The sequence below is a fragment of the Plecotus auritus genome (genome assembly GCF_963455305.1).
Source record: "Plecotus auritus genome assembly, chromosome: 10".
Classification (NCBI taxonomy): domain Eukaryota; kingdom Metazoa; phylum Chordata; class Mammalia; order Chiroptera; family Vespertilionidae; genus Plecotus; species Plecotus auritus.
In genome coordinates, this window is record NC_137785.1 from 18345920 (window position 1) to 18370756 (window position 24837).

Genomic DNA, 24837 nt, shown 5'->3' on the forward strand with positions numbered 1-24837 from the left:
CATTGTACCTGGGACATGATCTGGGTATTTTGAAAGGCAAAGGTTTAAAGGCATATGGCACTTTTCAAAGGACAATGTCTTTACAATTAATAAGTAGGCATGATCATTTCATTTCCTATAAGGACAAGCTCATTACTCTTAAAAAACTAAGCATTGCATTTTTCTTTTTGTGTTTTTTGTGGGATTTTTTTGTTTTGTTTTGTTTTGTTTGTTTTGTTTTGTTAATCCTCACCCAAGGATATTTTTCCATTCATTCTTTAGGGAGAGAGGAATAGAGAGGGAAAGACAGAAGAGAGAGAGAAACATCGATGTGAGAGAAACACGATTGGTTGCCTCCTGTGAGCCCTGACCAGGGCCCTGGCCAGGGAGGAGCCTGCAATCAAGGTATGTGTCCTTGACTAGAATCGAACCCAGGACCCTTTGGTCCCCAGGCCAACATTCTATCCACTGAGCCAAACCAGCTAGGGCAACCTTGCATTTTTCAATAGACATGATCATTTTACTATTTGAAAAAACATACATCTTACTTTAATAGATGACTTTTTTAATTTTAAAAGGCAAAAGATCATTTATCAGATATGGATCACTATACTTTATAAAAATGTTGTTCATATTAAAGATAAGGCAGTTATGTTTAAAGCCCAGATGATTATGAAACAAAACCATGAACGTTGCTTTATAATTTAGGAAGCATGAGAAACTTCATACCATGTGCACACGAATTAACAAAGTGTAGTTAAGCTAACAGCTGGGTGACCACCCAGCCAGGAAACGGTGCATTGCCAGCATTCAGAAGCACCTCTGGGTACAGTCCTGGCCACAAACTCCTCCCCTGAACCAGGAAGGGACAATTCGCTGAATTTATGGTCATTTCCATTATTTATTTATTTCAGTTTTCCCAACTACACTAAATCTAGAGAAAGTGATTTAGGTTTTATCTTCTCAACTCCCAATAAGGCATATCATTACTCCAAGTGCCAACTTATCTTGCATCTTTATTAAGTTGTGTCAAACTCATTATAGCAATGGGCTTTTTTTTTTCTTAACTTTTTTTTATTTTTATTTAACTTTTCCCCCCTTACCTTTGTTTTTATTGTAGTAAAACACACATAAATAAAATTTGCCACTGTAGCCATTTTTTAGTGTATAATTTGTTTTCATTAAGCAAATTCAAAATGTGTATCCATAATCACTATTTATTTCCCATGTAATTTTGCCTTTTAAACATTTCAGGAAGATCTTGTTGTACAGATACGGTGCTCAATTTGTAAGCAGTAATTAAACCACAATTACTGTTATGGGTTTGCAACATATCGCCTTAAAAAAAAGATACTGTTTTTAAACATTTCACCACTAACCGGTTCTGTAGAACTGGAGCCCTCTCGCCCACTACAAATGCAGGCGGGCTTTAGCAGTTAGACATCTGCCTTAAGGAGAGCGTTGACTCTCTCTTTGACCATGTCACTAGTCCGTTAGGGATAGCCTTACCTCATCCATGGGAAATGCAGCCAGCATATCCACTATCACTTCCATGGCTTTGTATTTGGACATGAAATAATCAAATGCTTAGGAAACACAATGTGTGTGTCTCCTTGCCTCAATCCTGGCTATGACTTCACCCCTGGAGGGTGGACTATGAAAGAAGTAAGGAGACACGTCTGCTCCTCCCACAGGGCAGCGGTGTTCCTGGCCACTGAGCACATGCCACGTCAGCCAGCACCACGAACCATCCTCATCAGCGCCCTGCAACCAGCCTGGCAGGGGTGGCAGCCAGCGGTGCAAATGAGAGTGAGGGAAAAGGGGGACCCTTCCACTGCCTGGGGGCAGCAGAGAGGGTGCAAATAAGCAGACAACACTTTACCTGACCAAGTAAACAGGTCCTGTAATGGATGGTGTTTAAAAGAGGTCTTAAATATGAATTCTGGACATTTTCAAGTTCTTTTTATACTTGGTATTCTGAATAATGGCCACTAGAGGTATCCATTGTGATTGTTCTTTCTCATGACAAAAGGGACTTTGTAGATGTGAGTTAAGGATCTAGAGAATATCCTGAATGGAATCCCAGTGTGTGTGTGAGAGACAGGCAGAGGCCAGTGTGGGAAGAGACATGAGGTCAGAAGCAGGGGGAGAACTGGCTGCGTGAAGGGGCCGATGGTGCTAGGAAGGAGGGCCTTCACTGGAGGTGAAGTCCAGCAGGAACTTCTCTCCGCTGCCTCCAGAGGGCGCACAACCGGCAGGAGCCTTGATTTCTGCCCAGGGAAGGCCAGGCCATCAGGGGAAACAAACAAATGACAATGACACATCTAAAGGTATAATTCCTAAATGTTTCCGCATTGAGGCATAAACTGTTCTTTCAAAGCTTATTTTTACAGCAGGCACACAGCAGCATTTTTATTTATAAAGCAATATGGTCTGAGCGGTCGACTTCAGCTAAAGACTGAAGCACAGAGAGCAACAGGTATAGTTCAAGGGTGGGCTTGGGGTTCTCAGAACCAACCCAGAGGGAGTGGTCCCCTGATGAACTGTCAGCACCACTAAAGGAGAGCTCAGGGCTTTGGGCACAAATGGAAATCGATGGAATATCTGGGAGGGCAGCACCGTCTGGGAGGTGGATGGGGTAAAGGCAGCAGGAGGCAGTGGGGCTGTCTGTAGGGAGTGGGGCATGTGTCCCCAGGAGAACACGCAGAAACAAGCCTCCCGGGGCATAGACTCTTCTGGTGAGGAGCGGGTGCCGGAAGAGGAGACCAACACAGATCAAAGGACAAGAGACAAGGCCAAGAGGTGACAGAATCCAGTGGGGACTAGGAGTCTAGAGTATTTGGGACAGGCTGAGGCAAAGGCTTAAGGCAAGGGCTTGGCGGGTTCCTCCCCAGCTGAGAAGGAACTGGGGAGCAAGGGGTCAGACCAGGTGGTGTTCCAGGAAGGGGCAATGACTAAGGGTGTGGGGGCGGGACCCAGGTGCAGAGTGAGGGAAGGGTTTCCAGTGTCCAACTCAGACCTGGTGAGACCGGCTGGTGGCTCTCAAAACAGGTCCACTGGAGCATCACCCAGGAGCTAGGAGCCAAAAACTCTCCACCCTTATCACCAGCTCATCCTGTGGGCAGAATTTCGAGTTTGCAAGCGACCTGGGGGCTGCGAGGAGGAGGAGAAAGTGACTAAGGCCGCAAGGCCCCCCAGAGGAGCCTGAGCTCTGGGAGGGGGAGATTGATTGAGAGAGGTCAGAGGCCCCATAGCCTTATTGTGCATGGAGACAATAAAAAAAATAAAAAAATAAAAACCACACACACACACACACACACACGGAAAAAGGGGCAACGTCCCTGAGGATTGGAAATCAGCTCCGAGGGAGGGTATCTCTCCAGGCCTCAGAACCATTTCCAGTTTGCCTTCCTCAGACATTAAAGGCTCTCTCTGTAGTATAACGTGCTGCTCCAAACACTAATCCAAACTTGCCCATTTAGGGCATACTTTTTCCAACATGATAGGCTTGATGCCAAATGTACTAAGATTCAGAAATTGTGTATGAAGTCAAATGCCCAAATGCATCCAGTTTTATAGACTTTTCACCATCAGGAGCGTGCAGCGCACTCTTCCTATGGCCACGACAAGGTGCTGACAACACTGGAGCAGAGAGAACAGAAGGACAACAAGACAGGACCCCTCTGTTTTGTTTTGTGTGTGTGTGTTTTTTTAAACATAATTTTCTTGATTTCAGAGAGGAAGGGAGATGGAGAGAGACAGAAACATCAATGATGAGAGAGAATCATTGATTGGCTGCCTCCTGCACACCCCACACTGGGGATCAAGCCTGCAAACCAGGCATGTGCCCTGACCAGGAATCAAACTGTGACCTCCTGGTTAAGTCGACCCTCGACCACTGAACCACCCCAGCTGGGATCCCTCTGTCTTGTTTTAAAGCAACAGGGCTTCTCATTGTTGCTGTAGAGGATGATATTTACATGCTTTGTTATGAATGAGGAGGCACCTTTCCAGGTCAGCGCAGGAGAGATGTCCCCAGTGAACGGCTGTTTCCCTCACACCCTTTTCCCCCTCCAGCATCTCTTTGACCCGTGCAGGGCTCCTTCCTCTCTGACTTCAGAGATCTGTCACCACCCTGCACCCCGCACATGTGTACTTAGAAGGGCAGCCCCTGGGGAGTTGGGCACTGAGACCACTGACAGGTGGCGATGCTGGAGTTCAGTGAGACTCAGGCTGCAATGATTCCCAAGGAAAGGGAGAGTCAGTTCAGCACGCCCAGGGCAGGTGAGTCCAGCATGGGGGCCAGGGCCCAGGGCCCAGGGCCCAGGGCTATGTGTCAGGTTCAGTAATTGTGGTAAAATATCAAGTTTCTTAGGGAAATGCTAATCAAAACAATAGAATTCATCAAAAATTAAAAGTAAAACTACCAAACAACCCAGCAATTCCAATTCTGGTTATTTATGTGAAGAAACCTTAAACACTAATTAAAAAAGAAACATGTGGCCTGCTGATGTGGCTCAGTGGTTGAGCGTCACCAGTTCTATTCCTGGTCAGGGCACCTGCCCGGGTTGCAGGCTCCATCCCCAGAAAGGGGTATCTAGGAGACAGCCTATCAATGAGGTTTCTCTCATTAATGTTTCTATATCTCTCCCTTCTTCTCTCTCTAAAAAACATCAATAATGTCCTAGCCAGTTTGGCTCTTTGGATAGAGCATCGGCCTGCAGACCAGAGGGTCCCAGGTTCGATTCCAGTCAAAGGCAGCTACCTTGGTTGCAGTCTCCTCCTCAGCCCAATCCCTGGCCGGGGCTTGTGCAGGAGGCAACCGATCAATGTGTTTCTCTCACATCGATGTTTCTCTCTTTTCTTCCCTCTCTCTTCCACTCTCCCTAAAAAAACAATGGAAAAATATCCTCGGGTGAGGATTAATTTTTTAAAAATCAATAAGAACATATTTTATGAAAAAAGAAATATGGCACTCCTATGTCTATTGCCGCATTGTTAACAATATATGAAATATGGGAGCTACCAAATTGTCTATCAATGAATGAATGGATAAGATAGATGTGATATATATGGTGTAAATACATATATACAATGGAATATTACTCAGTCATAGAAATGAATGAAATCTTGCCATTTGTGACAAAACAGATTGTTCTGGAGGGTATTATATTAAATGAAATAAGTATAACAGAGAAAGACAAATACTCTATGACAAGGATCCTCAAACTACGGCCCGCAGACCACATGCAGCCCGCCAAGGACATTTATCCGGCCTGCCGGGTGTTTTTGCTGCCGCTGCCTGTCCTGCTTAGCAGCCGTCTCGTCCCAGGCCCGCAGTGCGCATGTGTGGAATGTGCGCTGCACTCTCCGACTCCCCTCCTTCTCTCTGTCTCTCTACTCCTCCTCTCAGTCTTGGGTGTGATCACACGAGTCACGAGCTTGCCTGTGCAGAGCCTGCTGCTGTCTGAGGACCGAGGTAAGAACAAGTTAGGATTTATTTTTATTTTTTTTTTGAAGTTAGGAGGTCTATATTTTTTTTTATTTTGCAGTTAGTAGGGCCTTTTTTTTGCGGTTAAGGGGGGCCTTTTTTTTCTGAAGTTAGGAGGTCTTTTTTTTGCAGATAGGGGGCACCTTTTTTTGAAGTTAGGAGTGCCTTTTATTTAAGTTAGGAGAGGCTTTTTTTTTTAAGTTGGTTAGTTGGTTGGGGGTGGTTTCTAGGGGGGTTGCATCACAGTGATAACGCAAATAGCGTTCAGTGCTAATGCAAATTGCCAGTGCTCAGAGGTAATGCAAATGGTCAGCGCTCAGAGGTAATGCAAATAGTCAGTACTCAGTGGTAATGATAATTGCAAGTGCTCAGTGTTAATGCAAATGGTCAGCGCTCAGTATTAATGCAAATTGTCAGCGGTCAGTGTTATCGCAAATGGTCAGCGGTCAGTGTTAATGCAAATGGTCAGTGCTCAGTGTTATCGCATGGGGGCCCCAAACTGGTAATCTGTCTAGGGCCCCATGGGAACTTAATCCGGCTCTGCAGACATCCGAGCAGTAGGAAAACCAATTTAATTGACAGTAAGTGCATTTATATTTTGATTGCTATTCAGTTGTGTATGATGTTGTATGTTGTGTGCTGTGTAAGCCCCGGTTCACACTGTTGCGATCTCTGAGCAGTGCGAGTTCAGCCATATGCTTGTATGGCTGAACTCGCATTAGATTCGGATGAAAAAAGGCATATGTGCCTTCTTTTTCCTGCAGTGGAATCTGATTGCATGGGTCTTCTCACCCATGCGATCAGATTCCTGTGCGACTTCACAGATCGCAGTGCGGTTCGCACAGGGTAGTATGAACTGGAAAGGTGGTGGAGGAACCGGCTCTGTAATCGTGCTGGTTCCCGCACCACACCAGTGTGAGCCTGAGGTAAAAGCGGAGTTCCACCAATATGGGCACTGGTGAGGCTGAAATGATGTGGACTGGCAAGGCTGTATTGATGGACACTGATCAGACTGCATTGATGGGCACTGATCAGACTGCATTGATGGGCAGTGCAGTCTATATGTCTCTGTGTGGGCAAAGTTATTGCTGGTATATTGTTTTTGTAGCGCTATATATATATATATATGTATTTTACTAATAGCAATTTGGAATCCCTGGGAAACAATGATATCAAGAAAGAGAAAAATTGACTCGGAGTGTAGAATATTCAAAGAACAGTGGACTTATGATTACTTTTTCATGCAGTACAAGGAAAGAGCTGTGTGTTTGATATGCCAGAATATAGTGTCTGTGTTCAAAGAATGCAATTTGTGTCAACACTATCAAACTCAACATAAAGATAAATATGATTGTTTGGTCGGAGAAGTGAGAAAAGATAAAATATTAAAACTGAAAAATACATTGACAACTCAGCAAAATACTTTTGTGAAGCAGAAGCAGCTAAATATTTCATCACTGCGAGCAAGTTTTCAAGTTGCCAAGCTAATAGCGTGCACTGGCAGACCATTCGTGGAGGGAGAATTTGTTAAAAAATGCCTTCATTCTGTTGCTAGAGATGTGTCCAGAGAAGGCCGATTTATTTAGTACAGTGAGTCTTTCAGGACCTACAATTACATGAAGGATTGAAGAAATGGGAGACAATTTGCATCAGCATTTGCAAAACTCCGCAAAAAAACTTTCCTACTTTTTCTTGGCACTCGATGAAAGTAGTGATGTTCGTGATTCTGCACAACTTCTAATTTTTATTCGTGGGACAAATGACTATTTCGAAGTCACAGAAGAGCTTGCTGCACTGCAAAGCATCAAAGGAACAACTACAGGAGAGGATATCTATGAAAAGGTTTGCCAAACTGTGAATGGTTTGGAGCTGGACTGGGCTAAACTAGCCAGTGTGACAACTGATGGTGCTCCTAGCATGGTGGGGTCTAAGAAAGGAGTAATTGCTCGCATTAACCAAGAGATGGACAAACATAACCATTCTCACCCAATAGCCATACACTGCCTCATCCACCAACAAGCGCTGTGTAGTAAATCACTGAAGTGGGACTCTGTTATGAAAACTGTGGTATCTTGTGTTAACTTCATTAGAACTAATGCACTAAACCACAGACAATTTCAGGAATTTCTGTCTGAGCTAAATGTTGCCTATGAAGATGTTCTGTACCACACAGAAGTCCGTTGGCTGAGTCGAGGAGAGTTTTGAAACATTTCTATGACTTACTTCCACAGATTACAGCTTTTCCGCTTTCAAAAAACAAAGAAGTACCAGAGCTCAATGATGCAGAATGGAAATGGCACCTTGCCTTTCTGACAGATGTAACAGAGCTACTCAACAGTTTCAATGTGCAACTTCAAGGAAAGGGGAAGCTCATCTGTGATATGCAATCACATGTGAAAGCATTTGAAGTAAAAATAGGCCTCCTCATCAAACAAGTGAAGGAGGAAAATTTCTGCCATCTCCCCACAACTCATAATCTGTTAGCGGAAAAACCATTGGTTGCATTCCCAAACAAAACATGTGTGGATTCACTGGGAAAGTTGCAAAAGGAGTTCCAATTTAGATTTAAAGAGCTTCATCTCCATGAACAGGACATACAGCTTTTCCGTAACCCATTTTCTATTGACATTGAAAATGTGGATACAATTTACCAAATGGAACTGGCTGAACTGCAGAATTGTGACTCTCTGAAAGACACATTCAAGTCAAGCAGCCTTCCTAATTTCTATGCATCTCTCCCCCCTGAGACATATCCTAATCTCAGGAACCATGCACTCAAAATGGCAACCATCTTTGGCATCACTTATGTCTGTGAACAGACTTCTTCCAGAATGAAACATCTGAAATCTCCAACCAGATCTAGACTAACTGATGCACACTTGCATCACTTGTTATGACTAGCAGTGACAAATATGGAACCGGACATTGACCATCTCATTAGCCAAAAGCAGGCCCATAGTTCCCATTGAAATACTGGTAACTTTGTTGATTTAACTTTACTTGTTCTTCATTTTAAATATTGTATTTGTTCCCATTTTGTTTTTTTACTTCAAAATAAGATATGTGCAGTGTGCATAGGAATTTGTTCATGGTTTTTTTTTAAAAAACTATAGTCCGGCCCTCAACGGTCTGAGAGACAGTGAACTGGCCCCCTGTTTGAGGACCCCTGCTCTATGATGTTACTGTATGTAGAATCTAAAAAGCAAGACAAATGAGCAATCAAAATAAAATAAAAAAAACAGGATCATAGATGCAGAAAATGAACTGGTGGTTTCTAGAGAGACGTGGGTGGGAGAATGGTAAAAATAGGTGAAGAGGATTAAAGGGTGCAAACTTCCAGTTATAGAATAAACAAGTCACTGGAACATACCAGACAGCACAAAGAATGTAGTCAGGAATATTGCAATAACTTTGCATGGTGACAGAGGGTCACAACAACTATCATGCTGATCACTTTGTAATGTATGTAAATATCAAGTTACTATGATGAACACTTGATCCTAATAGAATATTGTAAGTCAGTTATGCTTCAATTAAAAATAACATTTAAAAATACAATGAGATTCCATCTCACACCCATATGTTGGCTATTATAAAAAACGACAACAAAACAAAACAGAAAATAACAAGTGTTGGCAACAACGTGGAGAGGTCGGAAAGATTGTGCCCTGTTGATGGGAATGTAAAATGCTACAACTACTTTGGAAAACAGTGTGGAGGTTCCTGAAAAAGTTAAATATAGAATTACCGTATAACCCAGCAATTCCACTTCTGGGTACATACTCAAGTTGACAACAAGGTTTCTAATAGGTATTTGTACAAACATGTTCATAGAAGATTTATTCACAATAGCTAAAATGTGAAAGTAACCCTTGTTAGGGTCGCCAAAGGAGGAATGCACGAGGCCAAAGTGGTAAGGGATTATAAATTTTTTAGGTCATCTGGATACAAGATGGGCTGAGCCCCTAAAGACTGGGAGTCAGAGGTTTCTAAAGGACCCTAGGCAGGCTTTTTCTGGGTGGAGAATTCTCCGTGCAGGTCAGGATTCTGGGAAACTCTGGAGGGGAGAGAGAATGGTTTTAGCAAGTGGAATGTGGTCTAAGCAAGAGGAATGTGCTTTGTGAAGTGGCCAAAAGGTCAGTTCCCAGGGGAGGAGGTATTGATTCAATGACTTGATCAGACCTAGCATTCCAGCCTTTTTGTTTTATGAAATAGGGCTGAAGGTCATATCTTCTGTATTTACTTCATGCTGAGGGGGGACATCGAGATCACAGGGAATGGACTTGGATAGTAGTGGGCCAGACAAGGGGTCACAGCCCCATGATTTCCACAATAGACTGGTTGGTGAAGGTTCGAAAATGGTCCTGTTGAGTGTCTTGGGAGGTAAAAGCTGGTCCTGAGGCTGCCACAGCATCATTTGACTGGTTTTGCTGCTTTTCTAGGCCTGGAGCTGAAATACATCTGAGGACTAGATGTTATCTTTAAGGAGGAAAAGATCAGGGGTCTTAGTTGCCTGACTAGTTATTTACTAGGTGAGGATAGGTTATCCTGAGGACGAGGTTCTTGTTTACCCATTTTTGCCCCTTGCTAGCATCCATAGCTTTCTGGCCCAGTGATATTCTATACCTGTACCTGGCCCATCATCCTTTCTCTGGGGGTCAAAGGGTTGATGAGGCCTGAGCACAAAAGAAGGTTATGATGGTATCTAGGGCTGGTATTTCCTGAGTACAAGTAGGGCTTGTAACCTGGTGGAGACAAAATGTTTTATAAATTTTAATATTACTGGGGCAAAAACTAGAAGAACAAGAATTATATTAAATGGTCTGGTGGAAGGAAAGAGACATTAGTTTGGAGGGCTGTAGTCTAATATACCAAAACTAGAGGCCCAGTGCACGAAATTTGTGTGCAGGTATGGTCCCTAGGCCTGGCCTGCAATGACGGCCATCTTCCCCAGCTGCCTGTAGCCGGCCCCGCCCCCCACCACCACCCACCCCCGGTTCCCTGTTCACCATTAGGCGATCAGAGCCTGCCAGCCGAGGGGAGGAACCAAGAGGTCGGCCATTCCTACCCACTCACCGCCCCGCCCCTGTTGCAGGTCGCCCTCTGTGTGTGGGGTGACTGGCAGGGCTGGGGCTTTGGCCTGACGCCACCTGTGTCCCCCACCACCCACCCCAGTTCACTGTTCGCCATCGGGCGATGGGAGCCTGCCAGCCCGGGAAAGGGACAGAGAGGTGATCAGTGCACCTCATAGCAACTGGTAGAGCAGTCATTCTGGTTGTTCTACTGTTTGGTTGATTTGCATATTACTCTTTTATATATATAGACTAGAGGCCCAGTGCATAAAATACGTGCACTTCGGGGGGAGAGGTCCCTCAGCCCAGCCTGCACCATCTCCAATCTGGGACCCCTGTGGGATCGGGCCTAAACCGGCAGTCGGACATCCCTCTCACAATCCGGGACTGCTGGCTCCCAACCGCTCACCTGACTGCCTGCCTGATTGTCCCTAACTGCTTCTGCCTGCCAGCCTGATCACCCCCTAACCACTCCTCTGCCAGCCTGATTGAAGCCTAACTACTCCCCTGCGAGCCTGGTCACCCCTAACTGCCCTCTGCCAGCCTGGTTGCCCCTAACTGCCCTCCCCTGCAGGCCTGGTATCCCCCAACTGCCCTCCCCTGCCAGCCTCGTTGCCCCTAACTGCCCTCCCCTGCAAGCCTGGTTGCCCCCAACTGCCCTCTCCTGCTGGCCATCTTGTGGAGGCTATCTTTGACCACATAGGGGCAGCCATCTTTGACCACATGGGGGCGGCCATCTTGTGCAAGGGTGTGATGGTCAATTTGCATATTATCTCTTTATTATATAGGATGAGGTTAATCCTCAAATATTTACTCTTACATGTCCTTGATTTAGGGAAGATAAGGTTTTCTAAATGGCTACAAACTTCTGTTTTACTATCTCAGTTTCCATATTCTGCTTGTCCTGGCTTACAGGCCTGTGTCATTTACTGGTATATAACTTCTTTTTAACATTTCTCCCTACAAACCTCTATAGCTTTCACAAACCTTCATACAACTTTCACAAACATTAATTCACTTTCTTTTTTCTTCAAAATGCATGCCCATGCCTTATGCCTTCTATTACCAAAACCATATAATTTATTTGCAATTTAATTAGGATTCTTAACTCTTAAAAACATTAATTTTCCAATGATAACCAAAAAGTAAACAGACAGCCTTTCTTAGATTGACATTTATGAACACACTTTAAACACACTCTTACTTTCAAAAAAATATACATTCAACAAAGTACAAGAGACCTTCTGTAATAGAAGTTACAAACAGGTGAATTAAAACCTGTCTAGCAATCAATATTTCAGTATTTTATGCTATTTTAAAATATTTAGATGTTTATTATTTAACCCAGCAATGCTCCAAAGCCTTTAAGTTACCAAAGACTTTGGAAAATTATGTATAGGCATATGAGGCTGTAGAAAAGGTGGCGGGGGGGGGGGGGAGGGAGCAAGCCCAGCAGCCTGTTCCCAGGCCTCTAGCCACTTGGATTTAAAATTGCCACATTTTTCCTTAGAGATAATATGCTAAGGTTTGGGTGATAATGAGTTCAGCTTCTAATAGTAGCTGGACTATTAAGTAAGCGTTTGTAGTTTTGCAATAAAGAAAGGTGTTTTGGGGAGGGGGTGTGTGTGAGAGAAGGCCCTGAGATCAGAGAAGTTTTTAGCGCATTGAAGGGGTGAGAATGCTGACCTTGGGAACCTAAAGGCTAAGTGAGTGTTCCCTTTGCTGTGTCATAGAGGGGCTTTGGGAGAAAACTGAAGTTGGGAACTCAGAGGTGAGAGTACCCAGCAAGCCTGACAAAGGAGAGAATTTCTTGTTTAGAGGAGGGAACAGTCATGAAAGAGATAAGGCATTTACATCTAAGGAATAGCACAGCTTTGTGGGGTGGGAGTGAAACTGAGATAGGTGACTATGGTTTGGGACAACTGGGCTTTATGAGGAGATGCATGGTAGTCCTGGCCAGGCACTGAAGTAGAATGAGATAAGAGTGAATGGGGGTGTCCAGTAAGATGAGGTGGCTAATGGTTGTGAGACTAATCCATCAACCCCCATAATAAAGACTGAGAAGGGGCAGGGGTCCCAGTGAATTCGGAGAAGGCAGAATAAGTGGCCCCAGTGTCAATTAAAAAGGAGATCGTCTTACCTGCCACCACAATCATTACCTGAGGCTCTGTTCTGGTGATGTAATTTTGTGGGGCCTTGTCTGGGCCTGGGCAGCTTCAGTCTTTGGTGGCTAGTCCCAAGAGGTCTGGGAGCTCCAAACTGGGTCCAGAGGGTGGCCTTGCTGGACTGGCTGAGGTCTGACCTGGAAAGACTGGACTACAATCTGATTTCCAGTGGCCTTCCCTTCCTCACTTTGGAAAAGGTCCAGACGGGGGTCTTGGGTTTGAGCGGGACTTGGCTGAGTCCTTCCTTATTGCATTTGAAGCATGGGCCTGGAGGAAGCTTAGCCCCTGACTTACCCTCAGTAGGAAGACCGGCACTTCGTTTGGGTTTCATCAGAGTAGTGGCTAGGAGCTAGAAGGCCTCCATCTGTGCCTCAGCCTTGGCCTGATCTCGCCTTTCTTTTGGGATTTGGGTCTCCTTGTCTCTATTATTAAAGACCTTAAAGGTCAGGTTAATGAGGTCCTTTTGAGGGGTTTGTGGACCTGTGTCTATTTTCAAAATTTGCAGCCAATCAGTCTGGGACTGATTGGGATATAAAACGGGTGTTCAGAAGAAGGGCTCCATCTGGGGAGGTGGAGTCTAAGGTGGTAAATTTCTGTAAGGCTTCTATGAGACGTAAGATAAAAAGAGCTGGGTTTTCATCAGGTCCTTGAGTGATTTCATTAACTTTGTCATAATTGACCACAATACCTTCAGTTCCTGCTATCTCCCTCAGGGGTAAAATGGACGTGGGAATAGAAGAGGCTGTGAGGAGGGTGGTCTTTGGATGGCCTGAGAGCAAGTGTTAGGTGGGAAAAGGCTGTTTTGGAGCTTGTGTTCTTGAGATTTGGGCTCTGGGGGCTGAGGGAGAAGGTGGTTGCTGATTAGGAGAGTCTGGGTTTTGAGAATCTATTGCAGATGAGGGAGGGGATGTGTAAAAGGGTGGAGGTCAGTGGTCTGCTGGTAAAAAGTAGATTCAGAATCAGAAGTGTTAGAGGTATGATGTTTTGCGTGAAGGAGAAGGATCTGATGGGTACAGCAGGACTGACAGAGAGAGTGTCAGGACCAAAGGGTGAAAAAGGCCTGGACATAGGGAATCTGACAATTTTCCATTGTGCTGACAGCAATTATCTAAATTGTGCAATGTGCTAAAATTGAAAGTGCCATTTTCAGGCCACTGAGACTTATCTAGTTTATATTGTGACCAAACAGCGTTACAAAAGAAAATGAGGTGCTTGGGCATGATCTCCCCCATGAGTGTGCAGAGGGAGTGTAGCATGGCCCATGAGAGAAGAAGGGTGAGTGACAGACCACAAATCCAAAAGTGGCCGTTTAGGGCAGGCATCCCCACTGCTAAACAAATCACCATGAGAATTGACAGTTGACCCTCTGGACTAGGCATCCCCAATCCAGAAGGACCCAAAGCCAAATGGCTGATGAGTCTTCTGGCCTAACTCTAGGACTTTTGAGACTATAGATGTTTAAGAAGTCAGTGAGAGAGAGTGGGCAGAAGACTCCAGATGAGGGAAATTGTGAAACATCACTCACCTAGAGAAGATTGGCCAGTGTGGGATGGGGGGTCAGCAATGGAGAAGGAGAGATTCCCAATCCAGCATCCTCCTTGGCTGGTTCAGGAGGGCCTATAAGGGAGGAGGCCTAATCAAGGCTCGCTATCATGTCACCAGTGTAGAATTTGGAGGTAAGCCCAGGTCCAGCTGCTGCTGTCTACTGTTCTCTGAGTAGCAAACTCAAAGTGACCGAAGCTGGGGCAATGGCTCCCCAACCCTGTGGAACCACCTTGGGTTTCAGCACTAAATGTTAGGGTTGCCGAAGGAGGAACGCACAAGGCCTAAGTGGTAAGGGATTATAAATTTACTAGAGGCCTGGTGCACAAAATTCATGCATGGGAGGGGGGAGTCCCTCAGCCCAGCCTGCACCCTCTCACAATCTGGGACCCCTCGGGGGATGTCTGACTGCCAGTTTAGGCCTGATCTCTACAATCGGACATCTGGCAATCAGACATCCCTCTCACAATCTGGGACCCCTCACCACTAACTTCTCACCTGCCTGCTTGCCCCTAACCACTCACCTGCCTGCCTGCCTGCTCACCCCTAACCACTCACCTGCCTGTCTGCTCACCCCTAATCACTCTACTGCCTACCTTCTCAGTGCCCATCATAGCAACTGGTTGTTCCAGTCGTTCCAGTTGTTCTGCTGTAATGATTGCTTAGGCATATATATAGACTAGGGGCCCTGCGCATGAAATTCATGTGCGGGTATGGTCCCTAGGCCTGGCCTGGATTCAGGGCCATCTTTCCCAGCTTCCAGCAGCTGGCCCATCCTCCCCCCATTGCCACCCACCCCCTGTTTCCCATTCACCATTGGGTGATTGGAGCCTGCCAGCCGGGGGAGGGACCAAGAGGTCTGCTATTCCTGCCTGCTTGCCAGCTCCGCCCCCACCACAGGTCACTCTCTGTGTGGGGGGCAACCAGCAGGGTGGAGGCCTTGGCCTGGTGCCACCTGCATCCCTTTCCACCCACCCCTGGTTTCCCGTTTGCAATCAGGTGATAGGAGCCTGCCAGCCAGGGGAATGAACTAAGACAGCCGTGGGCAAACTACTGGATCCGGCCCGTTCGGCTGTTCTATCCAGCCCGCGGAGCCGAAAGAGCGGAGGGTTCTCTTGCTCTCCCCTCCGCTCCTTTACTTTGAATTTATATTAGTTCACACAAACACTCCATCCATGCTTTTGTTCCGGCCCTCCGGTCCAGTTTAAGAACCCATTGAGTCCCTCAAGTCAAAAAGTTTGCCCACCCCTGAACTAAGAGGTGGTCAGTGCACCTCATAGTGACTGGTCGAGTGATCATTTTGGCCGTTCCACCGTTAGGGTCAATTTGCATATTACCCTTTTATTTATAGGACTAGAGGCCTGGTGCATGAAATTTGTGCACTGGTGGGGGTCCCTCAGCCCAGCCTGCTCCCTCTCCAATCTGGGACCCTTAGGGGGATGTCTGACTGCTGTTTTAGGCCCAATCCCCTCTCACAATCTGGGACTGCTGGCTCCTAAACACTCACCTGCCTGCCTGCCTGCCTGATTGCTGCTAACCACTTCTGCCTGCCAACCTGATCACCACCTAACCCACTCTCCTTCCAGCCTGATTGATGCCTAACTGCTCCCCTGCTGGCCCTGTCACTCTAAACTGCCCTCCCTTGCTGGCCCAATGGCCCCCAACTTCCCTCCCCTGCCAGCCTGGTCGACCCCAACTGCCCTCCCCTGCAGGCCTGGTCCCCCCAAACTGCCCTCCCTTGCAGGCCTGATCACCCACAACTGCCCTCCCCTGTTGGCCATCTTGTGGTGGCCATCTTGTGATGACATGGGGGCAGCCATCTTGTGGTGGCCATCTTGTGATGATGTGAGGGCACAAGGACCACCTAGGCTTTTATTAGTATAAATTAGGTCATCTAAATAGTAGATGGGCTGAGCCCCAAAACTGCACCAGCCCCTAATGATGGGGAGTCAGAGGTTTTTAAAGAACCCTAGATGGGCTTTTTCTGGGTGGAGAATTCTCTGTGCAAGTCCGGATTCTGGGAAACTCTAGAAGGGAGAGATGATGGTCTTAGCAATGGAATGTGGTCTAAGCAAGAGGAATGTCCATTGTGAAGTGGCCTAAAGGTCAGTTCCCAGGGGAGGGGTATTGATTCAATTATTTGATCAGACCTAATAACCCAAGTGTCCATTGTTGGATGAATGGGTAAGCAAAATGTGTTATACACAAACAAAGGAATATTGCTCAGCCTTTATTTTTTTTCAGCATTTTAAAACTTTATTATGACTCTGTTTGTTTAAATATGTGTGTGTGTGTGTGTGTGTGTGTGTGTGTGTGTATATATATATATATATATATATATATATATATAACTCTATGTACCTCCCCCACCCAATCCCAGTCCCCTCCGGCCCCTAATTTTTCCCTTTGGCTTTCTGTCTGGAGGCTGTGTAGGGAAGCACTGTCTGCGTGCTCTTGTCTGACACTGTTTGGGTGCTGCTGTTCCTTATGATCCTTCGCGTCTGCTCGGGGGCCAAGGTGGGGCCTGAGCATCAGCCAGTCAGTGTAGAGCGCCTTGGCTTGTTGGGGGCCAGGGAGGTCTTGAGGGGGCCCACATGGGCCTCTGTATTGGGAGGCTCTGGTGACAGGCCCACCTCCTGCTCTGCTGCTGCCTCCTCACCATCCCCCTCTTCATCATCACAGCACAAAGCATGGTAGAGCACTTTGTCACTGAAGCGCACTCTCTCCCATGTGCCTGGGGTCCGCTGGGGCAGTTGCCCCTTGAGAGGGCCGGTGCTGAAGGCCTCCTCACTGGAGGAGTCTGGGGTCTCCACCCGTGGACCATTAGAAATGGGCATGCCACCGTTCATGAGTCAGTAGTCTGAACCAGCCCCTGGTCGTGTTGGCTCGGGGGCATCCATGGAATCTGAAGGGGTAGAGACATCCAGGAAGGAGCAGAACTCCCAGCTGTCTGAGAGGATGTCAGCTGTCGTGAAGTCCAGGTGGCCCAGGTCAAAGGGGCCACCTACACCGTCCTTGTCACTGCTGGAGGTACTGCTCGCAGTGGCTGTGGTCCAGTCATCTGGCTCCAGTTCAAAATCGAAGTCTGAGGTTAACTTATCTATCTGGCTCACCACCTCCCTGAGCTCCTTGGCCACCTCCTTGAGCTCCCGTAGGATGCCCTCCAGCTGCCCGATAACCATCTTCATGCGCTGTCGAATCCGCTCACGTTCACCACCAATGCTGGGTCGTCACTGGGCTGCCAGAGGTCCGGGGTGCCCCGAATGTTCATCCTTCACCACGTGGCTGCAGGCCTGCCCATACTCCCCGCAGCCAGGCACACACTGAGTCTGCCTCCACAGGGCCCCCCTCAGCCAGGCAGAGCTCCATATCTTAACGGCCCCCCAGCCTACGCTGGCCCTGGGTGGCCCTCACCCAGCCCCTGACTCCTGCCACCCCGCTTCCTTTGCCTCTGGATGGGGAATGGGACACCCAGAAGGAGACAGAATCTGACACAAGGGGCCAAGATGAGGACATAGAAGGGCAGGGGGAGGGGTCTTGGGTCTCAGGAGGCCTTCAGGACTTGAAGTGCCTGTAGGTGTGCTGGGCTGATGTCTGGCTGAGTCTGGATACAGAGGCAGGGGGATGACTCTGCAGAGACTAAGGGTAAGAGATGCCCTTGGGATTGGGGAAGGCAGCACAATCCCCTCACGATTCTTGGGCAGTTGCAAAGGCAGAGGTCTCTGGTTGCAAGTGACACCTGCAGAAGGACTGTGGCTGGGGTCTTCCAGATGTGGAGGGGGCTCCAGATGTGGACAGCTCTGGGAAGGGAGCTGGACTGGAGGAGGGCAGCCCCCGAGGGTGGGGGCACCTGCCTGCCTTCCGAGTAGCGTGGGGGCCAAGCCCCAAGATAAGGTTGGGGGGCCCCCCAGGATCCCTAGGGCTGGCTTCTCTCTCTGGACCCTTCGGCCCCTGGCCTCAGGGAGGTCCTCAGAGCCGCCCCCTGAGACATATGGGCGGTGGGAGGGGCGGGGCCTCTGCGCTCCCTGACGGGCGGGGGAGGGGGGCGCAGGAAAAATGTCCCCCAATCCCCGCCAGGCGCTGGGTGGGAAATGGGGAAGAAGGGTCTGGTGAGTCTGGGGCTCTCAGACCACAGGTGACCCGGGCGTAGGGCGTCCCGGTGCGTGAGCCAAAGTAGCTGGGATCGGAGGGCACCGGGATCCCCTCAGCCCGCGGTCCAAGCTTCGCTCGGTCCAGTCCTGAATGGTATGAGCGGGCACCTCTGGGTGCCCGGACGCACTCAGCCCGGACCCAGGATGTCCGCGCTTCCGCACCCGCGGCGTCCCGAGAGGCCGCGAGGGTCCGAGCAGCCCAGCCCCGCTCTCGGCCGGCGGCCAGAGAGAGCGCTGCCGCCGCTCATCCACGGCCGGGGAAAGGCCGTGGGAGGCGGCGTCGGCCGCGGGACTGGTCCCCGCTGGCCCCGGCCAGGAGCGCGCAGGCGAGGGACCCGGCTGGCTGGTTCGGCAGCCCGTGCGCGGGCGGGAGCGGCGCGAGGCGGAGGAGAGGAGGCGACACGAGTGGGAGGAAAAGGCACGGCGCGGCGAGGGGCAGGCGGGGAGAATGCGCGGCGGCCCAGCCGGCAGGAAGCACCGGGTTCGCAGCCCGTGCCCAGCGGCCGCCGCCTCCCGCCGGCTCCCACCCCGATCGCCGCCTCGCCAGCCCCCGGCGCCGGGCCGCTGCCGGAGGGGCACCAGGCGCCGCCTGGGGCTGGGCCTCCCTCCGCGGCCTCGCCCTGACCCGCCCCGCCGAACTCCGCGGGCCTGGGCCCGCTCCTCGAGGGTGGCCCCGCGCCTCTGGCGCCCGGCCACCTCCCGCCCCCCACCGGCTGGCCGCCCGGCGGGCGCTGCTCCCTCCAAGACCCCGGGCTCCGCAGCTCCGCGCGCTCGGCGCTGGCAGGGAAGGGTGCTCAGCCTTTAAAAAGGGAAATTCTGTAATATGGTACAGCATGGATAAATCTTCAGGATATAATGTTAAGTGAAATAAGGCACAAAACAAAAATAAAATACTTTATGATTCGAATTATTCAGGGGACTTACATTAATCAAAGTCTGAAAGACACAAGGTGTAATGATGGTTGTCAGGGGCTGGGAGAGGAGGAAATGGGACTTTTTGTTTAAAAGGTAGTGTTTCAGTATTATGAGATGAAAAGAGTTTGCACAATGTGAATGTATTTAATACCATTAAATGGTACCTTAAAATGGTTAAGATAGTAAATTTACATAATGTGTATTTTGCCATCAAAAAATATTTTTAATGTATTTCTCTGAATGTGAATGCCAACTGTATACCTGAATACAGAATGAATATAGTCCTAGCCCTGTCTGGTTTGGCTCAGTGGTTGGAGTGACATCTGGACAGAAGGATCTCAGGTTAGATTCATGGTCAAGGGTAAGTACCAATGCTGCAGTCTCCATCCCAGACCCGAGTCAGAGCATGTGCAGGAGGCAACCAATCGATGTGTCTGTCTACATCAATGTTTCCCTCTCTCTGTCTCTCTCTCTCTCTCTCCCTCTCTCTCCCCTTCTTCTCCTCTACTATCTCTAACATACCAAAAAAAAATCAATGGGAAAATATCCTTGAGTGAGGACTACATAATAAATAAATAAATAAATAAATAAATAAATAAATAAATAAATAAATAAATAGTTTTTAAAAGAATGAAGGCAGTCCTAATTGTGCCATTTGGCTCTCTTTGTGGTTAGGGTGGTTGCTTTTCCAAAAAAACAGTTGCCTGGTTTTCTTTCTGTGGCTGTACAGTTCTCAGATGCTCTGATAGGGTTCAGTGCTGCCCTTATCTGAAGCTTGTTCATGGGAGGAAGTTAATCTACTGAGACATTGTTTGTGCCCCTTAAAATCTTTCCCTTTGCCTTAACCACCTGTTAATGCCATAGGTAACTCTCCTCCTCCCTCCTCTTCTGCCACAGACTACATGCTTCAACATTAGGGAACTCACTCAATTTAATATCTTCAGAAAAGGCAAAAGTTTCTTAAACAAAGGAAAGCTTCAATGATCACACAGAACAACTGACATGGAAAGTCCTCAACACGGCTCATCTCAGATGCCACCCACCTCCTCATCCCTGTCCTCTTTGGCCCTTTATTTTCCAGCTGAGACTCTTCAGCTCTCTGGAACATTTGATCTGCCCGGCCCTCCAGACTCAATCTCCTTGACCAGTCTTCCCAACCCTGCCAAATCTTTCCCCTCCCACCTGGGCCTGCAGATACTGAGAGTCATTGGAGCTGTGAGTCCTCTCCACCATCATAGGCTCTGAAGGGGCTCAGAGACACCAAGACCAATGGCTTGTGTTACAGAGAACCGGAATAAATCAAGCAATGCAGGAGAGTTTGGAGTCACACTTTATTCACCGCGGTGGGCTTAGAGAAAATGAATTCAAATTCTAAGCAAGGCTACAAGCAGAACTTCCCTTTTTATTAAAGAGCAGGCCCTATGTGCGCTTAGTGGTTATCTCGCTGCTGGCCTTGAAAACAACACAGTTCTATCCAATTAAAAATGCACCTGGCATGGCATTGAGAGAATGGGCATATCTAGTCTCTGGCCTACAAGGTCAGACAGCTAAGGTTATCTTCCTCATTATTCAAGCAGGCTAAAGCAAGCTAGAAAGCAAAGTTATTTTTTTAGAATAAGATGCCGCCTAAAAAATAGCAGAGAATTCCAAACAGTAGTTTTACAAAATAGGGGTTAGCCTTCTCACTTGGAGATGAAAGAAAGCAGTTGGAAACAGGAAATGAACCCCACAAATCACACACATGTTACACTGATCACATCCAGACAGAACTTGCCCTGTTGAGGCAGGATGTTTCCACAAGCCTCAAGGTTTTTAACCCCAAAGTTTTCCCTTAAAAATCTTTATACAATTGTATTTTAAAGCACATAACATTAAATTTACCATCATGAACCAAGAGCCAGTGTACAGTTCAGTAGTGGTACATGTATTTTCATTGTTGTAAAACAGATCTCTGGCACTATATCATCAGTGAAACTAAAAGTCTATACCCATTGAATAACAACCCCCTGTTCCCTCCTCCCCAATAACCTGCAATGACCAATCTTCTTTGTTTCTGTAAATTTGAATACTTGAGTTACCTTATATAAAGAGGAATCATGCCATTTCTGTATTCTTGGGACTGGCTTGTTTCACATAGCATAATATCCAGAATTACCTTTTGTTCTAAGACTGGGTAATATTCCATTGAATATGCATATACTACATTTTCTTTTCCATTAATCTGTCCATGGACAATTGGATTGCTTCCAGCTCATGGCTTTTGTGCATAATGTTGCAATGAAAATGGATATCTTTTCAAAATACTGCTTTCAATTCTTTTGGGATTGCTGGACCACATGGGAAGTCTATTTCTAGACCCATTTTCTATTTTCCTTGGTTCCCTGAGCTTTTGGTTTCCTATCCAAGAAACCATAGCCAAATCTGTCGGGAAGCTTTGCACGTGGCTATCCTCATGTAAGGGTTACAGTTTTGGGTCATACATTTACAGTAGATCTATAGTGTATTTTGTGTTAATTTTTGTATGTGGTGTAAAATTCATTAGCATGTGAATATCCAGTTTTCCCAACACCTTTGGTTGAAGTCTGTGTTTTCCCCATTGACCAGTCTTGGCAACCTTGTTGAAGATCACTTGACCGTATACAGGAGGGTTTATTACTGGGCTCTCTATTCAGTTCCATTGGTCTATATGTCTATCTTTATGCCAGTACCACTGTATTTTTACTTTACCTTTGTAATATATTTTGAAATCAGGAAATTTAAGCCTCTAAATTTGCTCTTTTTGAAGATTATTTTGGCTCCTTGGGGTCCCTTGAGGTCTCATATAAATTGAGAATTAGATTTTCTATTTCTTTAATAAAATGCCATTGGGATTATAATACATTACATTGAAACTGTAGATTGCTTTGGATATCATAGACAGCTTAACAATATTAAATCTTCCAATCCATAGTTTTGTTATTAATGAGGATGGATTTTCAAAGAAGCTGTTGCTCTGGTCCCTTCCCTGGTATCTCTTTCCACTCAACCCTCTGAAGGGGTTTATGCCAATCTCCCACCTTACTCTGTGTCTCCTTGAGGTGAGGACGGGGACAGGGGTTCCAAAGCTTCAAGTCCACAGGGTGTGTGAGAAGATTAAGCAAGCTGGACTCTCTCCCTGCTTTTTCCACTATTTTCTCTCTGGTTTAACTATCTGTTAATGCTATGGGTGATGCTATTCTGTAATCCATCCTCATTTCTTCTGCCAACACAAGCTCAAATGGAACAATATTCTCTGTTAAAATAAGATCCTTATTCATCAGGAAACTTCTGAATGACAAAAGGAGACTTTCCTTGGGGCAATGGGCAAAAATTCAGTTCACGGGTGGTGTTTTATTGAATTGTACACTTGAAACCAGTATGGTTTTGCAAACCAACTTCACCACAGTAAATTTAATAGGAAATAATTAAAAATAGACAACTTCTGATTTAAGAAACTTGGTGACTAGTTCATTGGACACATCATTAGTTTGTCATAAATACTTGAAATTCATTCATGAGAAATGTAGTCAAATTGTCCATTAGACATTCTAAAACTTTGTCTTTCATAAATGAAGTTAATGAATCTTTGGAAGACATCATGAGCATGTGTGTGCCTTCAGTCCCAGGAATGACTTCAGACCTGGAAGGCTGGCTTCTCACAGAGTCACAGATCTGACATGTGCCAACCCCACACCCTTAGGGAGTGCTCCAGGCCAAGGAGCCTATGCAGCAGTGCCCCGCCCCCTTTTCATTCCAATGGAACCAGATTGTCTGGAAGGATGTCTTACAACACAAAGGTCCAAGGGAGTGGGAAGCCATGGTACCCTCCTCTAGAGCTGGTACTGTGAAGAGCTTCAACTGCAGGGACAACACTTCCCCCATTCAAGAACACAGAAATGAAACAGGTAGTTTTAAAAGCTTTTAATAATATGAAGAAAAGACATTTTGAAGTTCTGTGAATACAGTGGTAGGAACAATCATTGCCCCATAAAGATATGCTGAGGTTTATGCCTGGAATCTGTGACTGTTACATATCCTTACAGAAGGCATTTTGCACATGTCATGAGGTTATAGGTGATTTGATGGAAAGACTACTCTGGATATTTGGGTGGTCTCTTTACGGAATCTCAAGTTTTCTTATGAGAGAGAGAGAGAGAAAGAGAGAGATTAAACAACAAAAGAAAAAGCAGATATGACCATGGGAGCAAGGGAGGGAAGGCATGTGATGTAGAGACCTAAGCTAAGAATGAGAAAAGGCTCCAGAAGTTTCATAAAGCAAAAATAGATTCTCCCATGGAGTCTGGGAAGGGAGCAGTGTCCTGCAGACACACACAAGATTCCAGGACAGTGACACCCATTTCCAGCTTCTGGTCTCCAGGATTGTTAGAGATTATGTAAAAAGGCTGTTGGCCAATCAGGACAAAGAAAAACTTTAAGGTCTCCTCACTAATATTGGCAGAAACAATGAGCAGATTGCATGTGTAATAGATGACCAACAACTTGCTAGAAGCTGGAAGGATCCTAACCACCAACATTGTGGTAATTCCACATGCAATTTCACTTCACAAGTAAGGGAACAGATCTCAGAGATTTTTCAAAGATATTGTTATAGAACGTTGATGGTACATGAAGGATAAAAACTCCTTTAAAAGGCAATGGGATGGAGCCCCAATGCTGGTAGACTAACTGATGCCAACCCGGACATGCGCCCCGCTCCCCAATGCCTTCAGTGCCATATGATCACCCAAGGCCTTCCAGGGAGTCACACACAACACTGCAAATATTTCTGTCCTCATCTGTTGGTTTTCTTTGTATTCTACACAAACTCCATTTGCCTGTCCCATTGAGAGTCCATACACAGGGTACAGGGAAATGGGAAATAAAATCTACTTTCTGTGTTCTGTTGGGCTCTGTCACCTTGGCTTGGCTTCTGAGCAAAAAGCAGAAACCTAGAGAGACCTGTGGGTCAAATGTCCTTTAGAAACCAGGGGCTGCCAGGGAGGAGCAGGAAGGGATGAGGTCCTGGACAGAGTAGGGATGGGAAAATGTAACCATTGGGGAAGCAGGGATGAGAGAAGCAAACGGGGTGTTAGTGTTATGGTGAGACAATCAGTCGGAGCACAGGGCAGCTGGCAGCAGGATGAGGACAGCCCAGCTGGCCACTGCAGAGGGGCGGGCCATGGAGGTGCTGCACAGAGACCCACTGGTCCTCATCCAGAGCCCAGGGATGTCTGGATGCTATGTCCCACATCAGAAAGTGGGCTGAGGTTTGTGCCATCTCCAAGTTTCCTGTCTATGGGTCCTGAAGCACCCCTCTGCCCACTGACCATTCTACCCTAGATAGTCAGGGAACTCTATGGGTTCTCACCCACTGACCAAGATGGCCAAGGGAGAGTTTCTTTCACCAAATGCACCAAAAGCTAGAAACATGAATGGATAGGACCCAGGTAGGAATGTAAAAAGCTGTCAAGGTAATTAGATAGAAGTGGCAGAAAAAGCCCTTC

The 24837-nt window shown here is 46.9% G+C and overlaps 1 pseudogene across 1 annotated transcript; it reads right to left on the reverse strand.

The window, feature by feature from the left end:
• Positions 1-16642: 16642 nt before the first annotated feature.
• Positions 16643-17520, reverse strand: LOC308236151 (inhibitory synaptic factor 1-like; annotated as a pseudogene). Its single transcript has one exon. The product of its transcript is annotated as an inhibitory synaptic factor 1-like (transcript).
• Between the last annotated feature and the right edge of the window lie 7317 nt (positions 17521-24837).